The sequence below is a fragment of the Leopardus geoffroyi genome (genome assembly GCF_018350155.1).
Source record: "Leopardus geoffroyi isolate Oge1 chromosome C3 unlocalized genomic scaffold, O.geoffroyi_Oge1_pat1.0 chrC3_random_Un_scaffold_41, whole genome shotgun sequence".
Lineage (NCBI taxonomy): Eukaryota > Metazoa > Chordata > Mammalia > Carnivora > Felidae > Leopardus > Leopardus geoffroyi.
Window position 1 is genome coordinate 268,393 of NW_025543556.1, and position 17,434 is coordinate 285,826.

The window sequence follows — 17,434 nt, forward strand, 5'->3', positions numbered from 1 at the left end:
AACTGATTGAATTTCTTCGCTGGTTATGGATCTGTTCAAATTTTCTATTTCTTCCCATTTCAGTTTGGGTAATGTGTAGTTGTCTATGTATGTGTCCATTTCTTCCAGGTTGTCCAGTTTGTTGACATATACATTTTCGTAGTATTCTCTAATAATTGTATTTCTGTGGTGTTGATTGTGACCTCTCCTTTTTCATGCGTGATTTTATCTATTTGGATTCTCTTTTCTTTTTGAGAAAGCTGGCTAAGGGGTTATCAAGTTCATTTATTCCTTAAAAAAAAAACAGCTCTTAGATTCATTGATCTGTTCTACTATTTTTTTTTGTTTTGTTTGTTTTTTGGGGTTTTTCTTTTGGATTCTGTAGTGTTTATTTCTGCTCTAATCTTTATTATTTCTTCTAATGGCTGTAGGGTTTCTTTGCTGTTCTTTTTCTAGTTTCTTTAGGTGTGAGGTTCCATTTTGTATTTTGGATTGTTCTTATTTCTTGAGAAAGGCCAGGATGGCGATGTGTTTTCCTTTTAGGGCTCCCTTTGCTGCATCCCGAAGGGGTTGGATTGTCATGTTTTCATTTTCATTTGCCTGCATGTATATTTTTTAATTTTTTCTTTCATCGTCTGGTTGACCCATTCATTCTCCAGTAGGATGTTCTTTAACCTCCATGCATTTAGAGGCTTCCCAAACTTTTTCTTTTGTTTGATTTCAAGTTTCATAGTGTTGTGATCTGAAAATACGCATGGTATGATCTCCGTTCTTTTATATTTATGAAGGGCTGTTTTGTGACCCTCTGTGTGATCTGTTTTGGAGAATGTTCCACGTGCACTTGAGACGAATGTGTATTCTGCTGCTGTTGGATGAAAAGTTCAGAATAGGTCTGTCAAATCCATCTGGTCCAGCGTATCATTCAGGGCCTTTGTTTCTTTACCGATTTTGTGCCTAGGTGATCTGTCCATTGTTGTTAGGGAGTATTAAAGTCACCTACAATTTCCATATGATTATCAATATGATTGCTTATGTTTGTGATTAATCTATGTATATATTTGGGGGCTCTCAAGTTGGGGGCACCAACATTTACAATTGGTAGCTCTTGTTGATGGATAGATCCCTTAATTATGATATAATGCCTTTCGCCATCTCTTGTTAGAGACTTTAGTTTAAAATCTCATTTGTCTGATCTAAGTATGGCTACCCCAGCTTTCTTTTGACTTCCAGTAGCATAATACATGGTACTCTATCCCCTAACCTTCAATCTAATGGTGTCCTCCTGTCTCAAATAAGTCTCTTGTAGACAGCATATAGATGGATTTTGTTTTTTTTTTTTTTTAATCCATTCAGATACGCTATGTGTTTTGATAAGGGCATTTAGTCCCTTCACATTCAGGGTGATTATTTAAAGATATGGATTTCATGTCATTGTGTTGTCTGGAGTTTCATGCTTGTGGTGATGTTTCTGGTCCTTTGTAGCCTTGACAACATTCCACTCACAGAGTCTCCTTAGGATCTCCTGCAGGGCTGGTTTAGTGGTCATGAGCTCTTGTAGTTTTTGGTTTTCTGGGAAAGCCTATCTCTCCTTCTATTCTGAATGACATCCTTGCTGGAGAAAGGATTCTTAGCTGCATATTTTCCTATTCAGCACATGGACTTTTTCCTACCATCGCCTCCTGGCCTGCCAAGTTTCAGCGGGCAGGTCTGCTACTACCCATATGTGTCTACCCTTGTAGGTTAAGGCCCGTTTGTCCCTTGCTGCTTTCAGAATTCTCTTTTCTCTTTGTAACTTGTCACTTTCACTATGATATGCTGTGGAGATGACCTATTCTTGTTGAATCTGAAGGGAGTTGTCTGTGCCTGCTGGATTTGGATGTCTGCTTCCTTCTCCAGATTAGGGAAGTTCTCACCTATAATTTGTTCAAGTAAACCATCTGCCCTTTTCTCTCTCTCTCTCTCATGCTGGAACTCTTATGATCCGGATAAATATTACATTTCATCGAACCACTTAGTTTTCTAATAATCCCCTCATGGTCTAATATTTTCTTATCACCCTTTTTCTTGGCTTTGTCATTTTCCATAATTTCATCTTCTATGTCACTTATTCTCCCCTCTGTTTCCTCCATCTTTGCTGTTACTGCATCTAGTTTATTTTGCATCTTATTTACAGTATTTCTTAATTGCTGTGACTATTTCTTAGTTCCTTGATCCCTGCAGCAATAGATTCTCTGCTGTCTTCTATGCTTTTTTGTAAACTCAGCTGTTAATCTTACAACTATTATTCTAAATTCTTGAACGGATATATTGTTTATATCTGTTTTGAGCAATTCTCTAGCTCTCATTTCTTCCTGGAGTTTCTTTTGAGGAGAATTCTTCCATTTCATCAGTGTTCGATACTTTATGTGTTTTCCTAGTTGTCATGTGTCCTGCACCTGTGAGCACTACTATTTTAAAAAGGGGTCATATACTATCCAGGGCCTGGCCCTTCAACAGGTATCTTTGGAGTGTGTTTCATGCTCTCTGTTGTGACTCTGGTTGCTTTATTTCCCTACTCATATTGGTGGGTTGGCCATTCCAGCAGGTGTGCTTAGATTTGTTCATAATGTAACCCTGGAAAAGAATTTAAACAGTGGGGGGGGGGGGTGATGGAAGATGCCTTATCTCAAACAAAGGGAGAAATGACAGGGACAAAGGAAAAGAGAAGGAGACAAAAAATTGACCAGGCAGAGAATCAGAGAAAGTATACAACTTAATCCAGGCAGGGAAGGAAGAGAGAGAGAGAGAGAGAGAGAGAGAGAGAGAGAGAGAGAGAGAGAGAAAGAAAATAAGAAGGAGATACAGAAGAGGTGCAGAAAGAATAGATTAAAAATCTCCATGACCTGGCAAGTTGTCCCCATGGGCGGCCCCTGGAGATGTTTATGTCACTCTGTAGCCCGGATTCCTAGATTTCCACATCTTCCTGCCTCACTGCTGTGTTTGAAGGATGTGGTAATTTCAGGTCCCCCTACTTCTCTGCCATGTTGACACCCCCCCCCTCTTTAATGTAGTGTTAGACTTGATTTGTGGATGGTTTCTTCAGAAATTGTGCTCCCATGCTTATGACAGAATTTTCTTTCTTATAGTATCTTTGTCTAGTTTTGGTTTCAGGTAATGCTAGCCTTATAGAATGAGGTGAGAAATATCTCTCCTCTCCATTTTGGGGAGAGACTTTGTGTAGAATAGATAACATTTCTTCCTAAAATGTTGGATGAATTTACTAGTGTAGCCACTTGGCCCTGGAATTGTTTTCTGTGGAAAGATCTTTATCTAAGACTTTAGTTTCTTTTTTACATATAGAGTTAGTTAGCTTATCGGTTCTTTTTTTCCTTTATTTTATTTTATTTTATTTTATTTTATTCTTTTATTTTATTTAAGTTCACTTTATTTCATTTCACTTCATTTCACTTCATTTCATTTTATTTCATTTCACTTCATTTCATTTCATTTCATTTCATTTCAGTAATCTTTACACCCAACATGGGGCTTGAACTCACAATCCAGAGATCAAGAGCCACATGCTCTACCAACTGAGCCAGCCAGGCACCCTTTATTCTTGACTGAGCTTTGATCATTTCTGTCTTTCACGGGATTTACCCACTGCATCTGAGTTGTCAAATTAATTATATAAAGTTCATAATATTACTTTGTTATTTTTTAGTATCTGTGAATCTCCAGTAATGTTAGTTACATTACTAATCTCTGATATATTGTTAATACTTCCCTTGTTTCTCTTCATTTTGGGATAAGTCTTGGTAGAAATTGATCCCCTTTTTTTCACCTCCTGAAAGCATTTGGTTTCATTGATTATTCTCTATCATTTTTCTGCTTTCTTTCATGTGATTTATGTCTTTGAGTTTTATTAGTTCCTTTCTTCTGCTTGGTTTAGGTTTAATTTGTTTTCCTTTTGTAGTTTCAAAAGGTGGAACCCAATGTCATAAATTTCAAATCTTTCTTCTTCCTCATCCTCTTCTTCCTCTTCTTTTTCCTCTCCTTCTTCCTTCTCCCCCTCCTCCTTTTTCTTCTTCTTCTTCTTCTTCTTCTTCTTCTTCTTCTTCTCTCTTTCCCGCTGTGTCTCCCTCTCTTTCTCCTCCTTCTCTCCTCTTCCCCTTCCTCTTTCCTCTTTCCTCTTCTTCTTCTTCTTCTCCCTTTCCCTCTCCATCTCCCTCTCCTCCTTCACTCCTCTTCCTCTTCCTCCTCTGTCCTCTTCCTCCTCCTCTTTCCTCCTCCTCCTCCTCTTCTTCTGCTCCTCCTCCTTCCCTCCTAGGTCTTCTTCTTCTTCTTCTTCCTCTTCTTCTCCCTTTCCCTCTCCATCTCCCTCTCCTTTTCCTCCTTCCCTCCTCTTCTTCCTCCTCTTTCCTCCTCCTCCTTCCTCCTCCTCCTCCTTCCTCCTCCTCCTCCTCCTCTTCTTCTTCTTCTTCTTCTTCTTCTTCTAGATGCTGTAGAAATCTATTGGCATTATTTTACCAAAATTTTTCTCAATTGTGAAAAATTAAAATCAGTTCTTCAACCTTTAGAAAGAAAAAAGAAGAAAATCTCTTTATTATAATACACCATGAAAATAGGTTATCTACTTGCCACATTGTGTGTGTGTGTGTGTGTGTGTATTGTGTGTGTGTGTATGTGTGTGTGTTTTTTTAATGAAACTATGGCCACAATCCATTTCACACAATTTTTTTATATATGAAATTTATTGTCAAATTGGTTTCCATACAACACCCAGTGCTCATCCCAAAAGGTGCCTTCCTCAATACCCATCACCCACCCTCTCCTCCCTCCCACCCCCATCAACCCTCAGTTTGTTCTCAGTTTTTAACAGTCTCTTATGCTTTGGCTCTCTCCCACTCTAACCTCTTTTTTTTTCTTTTTTCCTCCCCCTCCCCCATGGGTTCCTGTTACGTTTCTCAGGATCCACATAAGAGTGAAACCATATGGTATCTGTCTTTCTCTGTATGGCTTATTTCACTTAGCATCACACTCTCCAGTTCCATCCACGTTGCTACAAAAGGCCATATTTCATTTTTTCTCATTGCCACGTTGTATTCCATTGTGTATATAAACCACAATTTCTTTATCCATTCATCAGTTGATGGACATTTAGGCTCTTTCCATAATGTGGATATTGTCGAGAGTGCTGCTATGAACATTGGGGTCAAGTGTCCCTATGCATCAGTACTCCTGTATCCCTTGGATAAATTCCTAGCAGTGCTATTGCTGGGTCATAGGGTCGGTCTATTTTTAATTTTCTGAGGAACCTCCACACTACTTTCCAGAGCGGCTGCACCAATTTGCATTCCCACCAACAGTGCAAGAGGGTTCCCGTTCCTCCACATCCTCTCCAGCATCTATAGTCTCCTGATTTGTTCATTTTGGCCACTCTGACTGGCGTGAGGTGATACCTGAGTGTGGTTTTGATTTGTATTTCCCTGATAAGGAGCGACGCTGAACATCTTTTCATGTGCCTGTTGGCCATCCGGATGTCTTCTTTAGAGAAGCGTCTATTCATGTTTTCTGCCCATTTCTTCACTGGGTTATTTGTTTTTCGGGTGTGGAGTTTGGTGAGCTCTTTATAGATTCTGGATACTAGCCCTTTGTCCGATATGTCATTTGCAAATATCTTTTCCCATTCCGTTGGTTGCCTTTTAGTTTTGTTGGTTGTTTCCTTTGCTGTGCAGAAGCTTTTTATCTTCATAAGGTCCCAGTAATTCACTTTTGCTTTTAATTCCCTTGCCTTTGGGGATGTGTCGAGTAAGAGATTGCTACGGCTGAGGTCAGAGAGGTCTTTTCCTGCTTTCTCCTCTAAGGTTTTGATGGTTTCCTGTCTCACATTCAGGTCCTTTATCCATTTTGAGTTTATTTTTGTGAATGGTGTCAGAAAGTGGTCTAGTTTCAACCTTCTGCATGTTGCTGTCCAGTTCTCCCAGCACCATTTGTTAAAGAGGCTGTCTTTTTTCCATTGGATGTTCTTTCCTGCTTTGTCAAAGATGAGTTGGCCATACGTTTGTGGGTCTAGTTCTGGGGTTTCTATTCTATTCCATTGGTCTATGTGTCTGTTTTTGTGCCAATACCATGCTGTCTTGATGATGACAGCTTTGTAGTAGAGGCTAAAGTCTGGGATTGTGATGCCTCCTGCTTTGGTCTTCTTCTTCAAAATTCCTTTGGCTATTTGGGGCCTTTTGTGGTTCCATATGAATTTTAGGATTGCTTGTTCTAGTTTCGAGAAGAATGCTGGTGCAATTTTGATTGGGATTGCATTGAATGTGTAGATAGCTTTGGGTAGTATTGACATTTTGACAATATTTATTCTTCCAATCCATGAGCAGGGAATGTCTTTCCATTTCTTTAAATCTTCTTCAGTTACCTTCATGAGCTTTCTATAGTTTTCAGCATACAGATCCTTTACATCTTTGGTTAGATTTATTCCTAGGTATTTTATGCTTCTTGGTGCAATTGTGAACGGGATCAGTTTCTTTATTTGTCTTTCTGTTGCTTCATTGTTAGTGTATAAGAATGCAACGGATTTCTGTACATTGATTTTGTATCCTGCAACTTTGCGGAATTCATGTATCAATTCTAGCAGACTTTTGGTGGAGTCTATCGGATTTTCCATGTATAATATCATGTCATCTGCAAAAAGCGAAAGCTTGACTTCATCTTTGCCAATTTTGATGCCTTTGATTTCCTTTTGTTGTCTGATTGTTGATGCTAGAACTTCCAACACTATGTTAAACAACAGCGGTGAGAGTGGGCATCCCTGTCGTGTTCCTGATCTCAGGGAAAAAGCTCTCAGTTTTTCCCCATTGAGGATGATGTTAGCTGTGGGCTTTTCATAAATGGCTTTTATGATCTTTAAGTACGTTCCTTCTATCCCGACTTTCTCAAGGGTTTTTATTAAAGGGTGCTGGATTTTGTCAAAGGCCTTTTCTGCATCGATTGACAGGATCATATAGTTCTTCTCTTTTTTGTTGTTAATGTGATGTATCACGTTGATTGATTTGCGAATGTTGAACCAGCCCTGCATCCCAGGAATGAATCCCACTTGATCATGGTGAATAATTCCTTTTATATGCCGTTGAATTCGATTTGCTAGTATCTTATTGAGAATTTTTGCATCCATATTCATCAGGGATATTGGCCGGTAGTTCTCTTTTTTTTACTGGGTCTCTGTCTGGTTTAGGAATCAAAGTAATACTGGCTTCATAGAATGAGTCTGGAAGTTTTCCTTCCCCTTCTATTTCTTGGAATAGCTTGAGAAGGATAGGTATTATCTCTGCTTTAAACGTCTGGTAGAACTCCCCTGGGAAGCCATCTGGTCCTGGAGTCTTATTTGTTGGGAGGTTTTTGATAACCGATTCAATTTCTTCGCTGGTTATGGGTCTGTTCAAGCTTTCTATTTCCTCCTGATTAAGTTTTGGAAGAGTGTGGGTGTTCAGGAATTTGTCCATTTCTTCCAAGTTGTCCAATTTGTGGGCATATAATTTTTCATAGTATTCCCTGATAATTGTTTGTGTCTCTGAGGGATTGGTTGTAATAATTCCATTGTCATTCATGATTTTATCTATTTGGGTCATCTCCCTTTTCTTTTTGAGAAGCCTGACTAGAGGTTTGTCAATTTTGTTTATTTTTTCAAAAAACCAACTCTTGGTTTCGTTGATCTGCTCTACAGTTTTTTTAGACTCTATATTGTTTATTTCTGCTCTGATCTTTATTATTTCTCTTCTTCTGCTGGGTTTAGGCTGCCTTTGCTGTTCTGCTTCTATTTCCTTTAGGTGTGCTGTTAGATTTTGTATTTGGGATTTTTCTTGTTTCTTGAGATGGGCCTGGATTGCAATGTATTTTCCTCTCAGGACTGCCTTCGCTGCGTCCCAAAGCGTTTGGATTGTTGTATTTTCATTTTCGTTTGTTTCCATATATTTTTTAATTTCTTCTCTAATTGCCTGGTTGACCCACTCATTCGTTAGTAGGGTGTTCTTTAACCTCCATGCTTTTGGAGGTTTTCCAGAGTTTTTTCTGTGGTTGATTTCAAGCTTCATAGCATTGTGGTCTGAAAGTATGCATGGTATAATTTCAATTCTGGTAAACTTATGAAGGGCTGTTTTGTGACCCAGTATATGATCTATCTTGGAGAATGTTCCATGTGCACTCGAGAAGAAAGTATATTCTGTTGCTTTGGGATACAGAGTTCTAAATATATCTGTCAAGGACATCTGATCCAGTGTCTCATTCAGGGCCCTTGTTTCTTTATTGACCGTGTGTCTAGATGATCTATCCATTTCTGTAAGTGGGGTGTTAAAGTCCCCTGCAAGTACCACATTCTTATCAATAAGGTTGCTTATGTTTATGAGTAGTTGTTTTATATATTTGGGGGCTCCGGTATTCGGCACATAGACATTTATAATTGTTAGCTCTTCCTGATGGATAGACCCTGTAACTATTTTATAATGCCCTTCTTCATCTCTTGTTACAGCCTTTAATTTAAAGTCTAGTTTGTCTGATATAAGTATGGCTACTCCAGCTTTCTTTTGGCTTCCAGTAGCATGATAAATAGTTCTCCATCCCCTCACTCTCAATCTAAAGGTGTCCTCAGGTCTAAAATGAGTCTCTTGTAGACACCAAGTAGATGGGTCTTGTTTTTTTATCCATTCTGATACCCTATGTCTTTTGGTTGGCGCATTTAATCCATTTACATTCAGTGTTATTATAGAAAGATACGGGTTTAGAGTCATTGTGATGTCTGTATGTTTTATGCTTGTAGTGATGTCTCTGGTACTTTGTCTCACAGGGTCCCCCTTAGGATCTCTTGTAGGGCTGGTTTAGTGGTGACAAATTCCTTCAGTTTTTGTTTGTTTGGGAAGACCTTTATCTCTCCTTCTATTCTAAATGACAGACTTGCTGGATAAAGGATTCTCGGCTGCATATTTTTTCTGTCTAGCGCACTGAAAATCTCGTGCCAATTCTTTCTGGCCTGCCAAGTTTCAAAAGAGAGATCCGTCACGAGTCTTATAGGTCTCCCTTTATATGTGAGGGCACGTTTACCCCTTGCTGCTTTCAGAATTTTCTCTTTATCCTTGTATTTTGCCAGTTTCACTATGATATGTCGTGCAGAAGATCGATTCAAGTTACGTCGGAAGGGAGTTCTCTGTGCCTCTTGGATTTCAATGCCTTTTTCCTTCCCCAGTTCAGGGAAGTTCTCAGCTATTATTTCTTCAAGTACCCCTTCAGCGCCTTTCCCTCTCTCTTCCTCCTCTGGGATACCAATTATGCGTATATTATTTCTTTTTAGTGTATCGCTTAGTTCTCTAATTTTCCCCTCATACTCCTGGATTTTTTTATCTCTCTTTTTCTCAGCTTCCTCTTTTTCCATAACTTTATCTTCTAGTTCACCTATTCTCTCCTCTGCCTCTTCAATCCGAGCCGTGGTGGTTTCCATTTTGTTTTGCATTTCATTTAAAGCGTTTTTCAGCTCCTCGTGACTGTTCCTTAGTCCCTTGATCTCTGTAGCAAGGGATTCTCTGCTGTCCTCTATACTGTTTTCAAGCCCAGCGATTAATTTTATGACTATTATTCTAAATTCACTTTCTGTTATATTATTTAAATCCTTTTTGATCAGCTCATTAGCTGTTGTTATTTCCTGGAGATTCTTCTGAGGGGAATTCTTCTGCTTGGTCATTTTGGATAGTCCCTGGCGTGGTGGGGACCTGCAGGGCACTTCCCCTGTGCTGTGGTGTATAACTGGAGTTGGTGGGCGGGGCCGCAGTCCCACCTGATATCTGCCCCCAGCCCACCGCTGGGGCCACAGTCAGACTGGTGTGTGCCTTCTCTTCCCCTCTCCTAGGGGCGGGATTCACTGTGGGGTAGCGTGGCCCGTCTGGGCTACTTGCACACTGCCAGGCTTGTGATGCTGGGGATCTGGCGTATTAGCTGGGGTGGGTGGGCAAGGTGCACAGGGGCAGGAGGGGCAGGCTTAGCTTGCTTCTCCTTAGGTGATCCACTTCAGGAGGGGCCCTGTGGCAGCGGGAGGGAGTCAGATCCGCTGCCGGAGGTTTGGCTCCGCAGAAGCACAGAGTTGGGTGTTTGCACAGAGCGAGCAAGTTCCCTGGCAGGAACTGGTTCTTTGGGATTTTGGCTGGGGGATGGGTGGGGGAGATGGCGCTGGCGAGCGCTTTTTTTCCCCACCAAACTGAGCTCTGTCATCTGGGGGCTCAGCAGCTCTCCCTCCCTTTGTCCTCCAGCTTTCCCGCTTTCCGAGCAGAGCTGTTAACTTATGACCTCCCAGACGCTAAGTCGCACTTGCTGTCGGAACACAGTCCATCAGGCCCCTCCGCTTTTGCAAGCCAGACTCGGGGGCTCTGCTTAGCCGGAGAGCCGCCCCTCCGCCCCGGCTCCCTCTCGCCAGTCCGTGGAGCGTGCACCGCCTCGCTGCCCTTCCTACCCTCTTCCGTGGGCATCTCATCTGCGCTTGGCTCCGGCGACTCCGTTCTGTTAATCCTCTGGCGGTTTTCTGGGTTATTTAGACAGGTGTAGGTGGAATCTAAGTGATCAGCAGGACGTGAGGTGAGCCCAGTGTCCTCCTACGCTGCCATCTTCCCAGAGTAGCCCCATTTCACACAATTTTTAAGACAGGTAAATAAATACCAAGTTATTTCCTTTCAGGCCAGACCCAAAATTTTAAGGAATAGACCCTAGACATGTATGTACATGACAGAGCAGGCTCCTGTTTGAGCCAGGCAGTTTTAGTACCATTTCCAGGGGTCAGCAATCTATGGCCCATGGACTGAATGTGGCTTGGCTTGTTTGTGTATGGCCCTGAGCTAAGAAAAATTTTATATTTTTTGAAGAGTTGTAAACAAAGCAAAAACAAAGTACTATGTGACAAAAGTACATGGTCTACAAAGTTTAAAATATTTACAGTTTGGCCTTTTACAGAAAAAGCTTGCAAACCCTTCATTTATACCAATGTTGTACAGAATTCAGACGCTGCAATTACAATTCTGAGATAATGTTCCTTTATTCTGACCCAGAATGCAGCAATATCCTACAAAGATGATCCTCTGATGTCATAGGTTAGAACTCCTTTTCTCTTTTTTCTTCATCTTCACATCATTCAAGTTCATCCTTATCTCTCTCTCTATGAGTATGTAGATTTTTCAATTTTTCATTTAGGAAGGCAGCGATTGCTTTTGCATCTCTGGCATCTATTTGCTCTCCCCAAACGTTTCTCTTTGCTTTTTCATAGGGATAACACTTAACAGTCGGATAGGCTCTGATGCCAGCTTTCTGGCATGTTTGAGCCTAAGCCTGACAGTCTATTTCTCCAGCTTTCGCTTTTCCTTTCATCATCTTAGCCAAGAGCCTAAACTCTGGAGCAAAATTTTGGCAAGGTCCACACCAAGGAGCATAGAATTCAATCACCTGGTGATTTTTCCCTTGTATAACTTTTTCATCGAAAGTCTGAGTCATTAGATTTGTGCATGCTTGAGGTAGAAATCCCGGACCCCACATCTCTCTTGTAGCCATTGTAACTGTGATACTAAAAAGCTTTATTTGGTTTTGTGGGGGGTAAGTCTTATCTCGGGGTATCTCTGAACATTTTCTTGGGCACAAAAGGAATGATACTGTTGGCAGTCTATACTTCCCACAGTAACTGTCCAGTGAGTGTCCGGGCCATTCTTTCCATTCTGGCATTAGGACTTGACATGGATGACACCATGGGAGTAGAAGTCAACCATCCAGACTTCATCATGGTTTCTTTATTTAGCTAGTTCATTGAAAGTGGTGGGTGTCAGGGAGGTCACTGAAGGTTCCTAGGATCCTCTATGAATTCCAAGATCTGTTGTTCAGCAGAGTGATGTCCTTCTTATTCATGAACCTCGGATTGGTTGAATACCACTGTTGTTGGATCCGCCTGAATGTTATACTTGTTACAGGGTCCTTCGTGAACCGTACCATCTAGTGTACCAAACTTAAGCTGACCACACAGATGCTTTGATGCTTTTTGTAACTCTGGCAATAAAGCTTGACATGGTGGACACCATGGCCCAAACAAATCAACAAGCCACAGTTCCTGTCATCGGCAGGAACATTTTGAGGTCCAAATGTGGCAACATGAGAATTATCACTTTCTTTGGCAAAGGCTAGTATATCATATAGAATCTTCTTTCCATGATGAATTTCATATTCTTTGGTTCCTTGTCCTTTAAATACTGCTAGACATGGCTGAAATACAGAGAGATTACTACAGATGTCTGGCGCAGAGGGACAGTCAGCCTTGCCAACTTGAATATGTTCACTTTTGAGTAGAGTTTTTAGTTCCCTCAACTCAGGATCATTTGGATTTTCATGTTTTCCAAAACTAAACGATAAGAGCCACCGATGATGAGCCAATCGATCCTTTAGTTGCAAACTATATTTGCCAAAAGTAGCTCAAAATCTGGAAGACTATGCACGATTTCCAAATATATTTCTTGAGCATCCAATGAATTAAGGAACAAAACGCTGCTTTTCTCTCTGTTATTTAATGGGGCGCCAGAGGAAAATAGGCAGTAGTACTTGTCATAATATCCAGACTTTTACACAGTTTGTCCTGGGTGGCACAGTCCATCCATCCTACATTAACAAGACCATCCAACATGCCCCTGAGCCTGAGTCGTGTCTATGAAGTTAAAAAATCTCCTTCTTTGCGACAAAAAGTGATCAGCTGGCCAATACCAGCAGCAAAAGCAGTTTCTATGGAGTGAACAAAATTTCCTGTCCATAATTCCATCACTGTGTTTCTAACGTGCTGCATGGCGAAACTCACCAAACTTTCCTTTGATCTGTCCCCGTGATATTTCACTGTGGCCGTTCCAGACCTAAAAAGGAAGAGGCTGGGAGATCCATTGACTCCTTTCATTCAGCAAAGCATTCTATCATCACCACAGTTAATAGCACCAATTCGAAGTAATCCATCTACTTCTTTAGCACAGTCTCTCCATGTGGGAGCTAATTCATGGCAGTGTGAACATCCTGGGGAGTAAAAGTTCACAAACCACCATTCTCCAGAATGAACAGCAGCATCCAATTCTCTTCTATTCAATGTCATGCTTTCAAGATCATCATCATAAATACCAAAATCATAACGATCATAATCCCAGCTTTCATACGGGCCACCTTCTGGATCATCTGCAAGTCCCTTTTCTCCGTATTTGTCATACTTTTCCCACAGATCTTCATCTTTGAGTACTTCATATGCTCTATTTGTTTTTGAAAATCACTCTGTACGTTAGGATTATTCATTTGGTTGGTAGGTTGGTTGGTTGATTGGTTGGTTATTTATTTATTTATTTATTTATTTATTTAGTGTTTATTTACTATTGAGAGAGACAGAGATGGAATGCAAGTGGGTTAGGGGCAGAGAGAGAGGGAGACACAGAATTCAAAACAGGCCCCTGGCTCTGAGCCATCAGCACAGAGCCCTACACGGGGCTCTAAACCATGACCTGTGAGATCATGGCCCAAGCGAGCGGAAGTTGGACGCTCAACTGACTGAGTCACCCAGGCGCCCTGGGTTATTCGTTTTTGTTTTTGTTTTTGTTTTTTGTTTGTTTGTTTTTGTTTTTTATCAGGCTGTAGCTTCAATGCAAACTTCGTGAAAGCTTGTCTTATCTCTCTACTGCTTGCAGTCCTGGATACTCCAAGTAAACTGTAAAAATCCTGATCTGTGCCCTCTAAAATAGCCATATACACTATTAGGAAACAGAATGACCCTTCCCAGGTCCCGGACGTAGTCATTTTCGTTGAACCAGACTCCCATTCTTTCTCTGATACAAGTTCTGATGAAAGTGAACATTCAGATATACAGCTGGTTCCAACTGAGAGAATATGCAGGTTTGAGAACTTGTGTTCACGTTACTCCAAGAGCGAATCAAGCATCATGAAATTTTCTCCCAAAATGTCAATCTGTGTAGGCTCAGTAATCTCCACTTCCTCAGATCACAAAAGATATCAAAATACTTTGAGGCATCTAATCTTCTTAACATTCTGTTTCTCCTTTTTCCTTTAATCCTAAATGTCTAAATCTTCTCCTTACCTGCGAATGGTCTCTGGGTCATTTCTAACTCCTTGTCATGCAACCAAAACATACGTTTGTAAAGTATAGCGGTGGAGGTAACAAATATTCAGACTAAAACAAGCAACCAGAGGAAAATCGAGAACATATTGTCCAATACCACCATGGGACAAGTGGTTCTCCTAGGGGTCCTTCTTAGCGTGGGTGTGGTGGGCTTGATCTGCGCCAAGCTTCAGGGCCAGGTGGAAACTGCTGGTAAATGCAATAGGAAGGATTTCTGGCTGCCATCAGCCCAGAATAGGATGAGGGGAGAGGGGAAGGATGGGGACATCCCATGAAAGAGACTGCTGGCATATGAAGTCTCTGGCAGGACTAGGGTGAAAAGAGCCTGAGTAACTGAAGCTTAAATGAGAGAAAGGGTCGCAAGAAGCTGCGAAGCGAAGTCGGAAGATGGGTGATGATGTAGGTAGTGAGAAAAATATGGGGAGCTAGAACACACAACTCATAGCAGGGGCGGAGAGGAAGGGAGGGGAGACAGGTGCACAGGCATTGGGCTTTCCCTTCCAGAGGGCCATGCCTCTGCCACCGCCGCCGCCTCCCACTCCAGCAGAGCCCGGGGCCCAGCCCATGCCCACCTCAGTCTAGGGGGGTCGCCTCCTACAGCTACTCCCCAACCTTCAATTCCCAGCAGGTGGCGGACCCTTCCCCCACCAGGCCAAGTGCCTGCTGTGCGCCTGTGAACAAAGCACCTGCTCTCCAGCCACTGCCAGGGTAGGGCGGGGCAGGGCGGGGCGCTTGGGAAGCTGGGGGAGGAGCCACAAAGGCAGCAAGGAGCACCACACTTCCCTCTTCTTTTTTAATGTATACATTCAGTGCTATCAGTCTTCATGTGTGTGCTACTAAAGTAGGACTACAAATTCTATGTTTTCATTTTCATTCAGTTCAGAATCCTGTCTAATTTTTTTTATTCTTTTTTCATTACTTCTTTGACCCAGGGGATATTTCGATGTGTTCTGTAGCTCACAAATCGTTGAGTATTTTCCAGAGATATTTTTGTGCTTGTTTTCTGATTTGATTGCTTTGTGGTCAGGGAACACACTATTATGACTTCAGGCCTCTTGACTTCTTCCTTTTATTAAGGCTTATTTTTGACCCAGAACATAGTCTTTTTTGGTAAGTGTTCTATAGATCCTTGAGAAGAATAGTGGTGGCCAAGTCTACTATGCCCTTGCTGATGTTGAGCCTATTGAAATATCAGAGTATAATTGTGAATTTGCCTATTTCTATTTTCAGTTCTATCAATTTTTACTTCATGTACTTTGAAGCTATTAACAGATACATGAACATTTAAGATTGCTCTTAATTGACCTTTTTATGATTATACAATGACCTGTTGTTTATTGCTGGTAATAATTTTTTTGCTTGAAACTGTTTTGTCTGCTATTCATAGAGCCACTCTAGCTCAGCCTTCTTTGGTCAAGTGCTAGTGTGGTATATCATATTTCTGTCTTTCGAACAAATTTCTGTCTTGACATTTAAAGTGCATTTTGTATAGGTGGCATATAGTTGAGTCTTCCTTTTTTATCCATTCTGACAGTCTGCGTTTTAGTTGAGGCTTTTAGACCGTTTTCATTTACTGTGATGTTTTTTTTTCAATATATGAAATTTATTGTCAAATTAGTTTCCATACAACACCCAGTACTCATCCCAAAAGGTTCCCTCCTCAATACCCATCACCCACCCTCCCCTCCCTCCCACCCCCCAGCAAGCCTCAGTTTGTTCTCAGTTTTTAAGATTCTGTTATGCTTTGGCTCTCTCCCACTCTAACCTCTTTTTTTCTTTTTTCCTTCCCCTCCCCCATGGGTTTCTGTTAAGTTTCTCAGGATCCACATAAGAGTGAAAACATATGGTATCTGTCTTTCTCTGTATGGCCTATTTCACTTAGCATCACACTCTCCAGTTCCATCCACGTTGCTACAAAGGACCATTTACTGTGATTTTTGAGATAGTTGATTTGAATATGTCATCATGCTGTGTGATTTGCATTTGTCCTATCTGCTCCTTGTTCCCGTTCTCTTCTTTTTCTGCTTTCTTTTAATGGAGTAATTTTTATGATTCAGTTTTATCCATTTATTTATTTATTCATGTATTCATTTATTCATGTATTCATTTATTCACTTATTTATTTAGGCTTCCTAGCTAGAACTTTTCAGTTTTGCTGCTTTAGTGGTTGGTTTAGGGTTTATAGTCTATGGCTTCAGCATCACAGTCTCCCTTCCAGTAATGTTATACCACATCGTATATAGTTTAGGCAAATTACAAGAGTTGACTTCCATTTCTTCTTTCCTAGACTGATCCTTCCTGGGTCAGTGGGATTATAGTTTTCATGAAGTTTAGGAATATTTGGGCCATTTTTTTTTTCCTGTCCCTTTCCCCTGCCTCTTTGGACAATTGTATATTTCCCAGTTGAAGTTTTCTCCCAGGTTTCCAATGTTAAACTTCAGTCTTTTGTTTTGTGATGTCTAATATGTGTTTATTGCTACCCATCGTATTGTTCATGGCTAACATAATTTACATCTCTGTAAGTGCTATTTGGTTTTTAAAACAATAGCTTCTATGCCTCTAGTTATCTTTTCATGCTATGTTTGGAGATATTGCTAAGTTACTTACAAACAGTTGGATCCTTTAGTCTTGCTCTTATGAATTATTGGCTGAATCCAGAGTGGTGATCAGCCTAAGGCAAATTATGAGTTTTTTTTTTTATCTTAGCTAATGTGAATAGATACTGTCCCTCGTGCTGTGGGAGCACCAGGCAGTGTTTCCTCTACTCTTTTCAGATTTTTTCCCCTTGATGACTTCCTTCCATGTATGCACTGGTTGTTACTCTGCTGAATAGCCAAAGGGGACCCTGTGCAGATGCCCAGGGTTCTTTCTGTGTCCTGCTTTCTCCTCTCCTGGATGCTGACCTGTCGTCTCTATCTGTCTTGACTTCACCAGACTCTCAGTTTTGCCACCTCGACTCAAGGAGTCTGGTTAAATCTACTTAAATTATTTATGTTTCCTGTGTCATATCCTGAAAACTCTCTCAAGGCAGTGAGTTTGGGCATACGTATTAGGCTAACGTGTTTTGTTTTCAGGGATCATTGTCCTTCATTGTCTGAAGTTCTGTGTCTTGAAAATCATGTTAAAATTGTATTTTGTCTGTTTTGTTTTTGCTTGCTTCAGGTAGGAAGATCAATCAGTACGTGTTACCCCACCTTGGCCAGAAGCAGATTACAGTGGAACTTCGGCACATGCTCTAGACTGTCGAGAGTGCTTGTCTTCCTCCTTTGCTTAATTGCCGCCTGCTCATCCTTCATTCCTCAGTAT

The 17,434-nt window shown here is 41.0% G+C and overlaps 1 protein-coding gene and 1 pseudogene across 1 annotated transcript in view; one reads left to right on the forward strand and one right to left on the reverse strand.

Annotated features, from left to right (window-relative positions):
* Window positions 1-17,434, forward strand: part of LOC123595659 (ankyrin repeat domain-containing protein 26-like) — a gene marked incomplete at its 3' end in the record, with an annotated part of 196,793 nt that overhangs the window by 149,370 nt on the left and 29,989 nt on the right. The window lies entirely within an intron of this gene.
* Window positions 11,119-14,011, reverse strand: LOC123595658 (annotated as a pseudogene).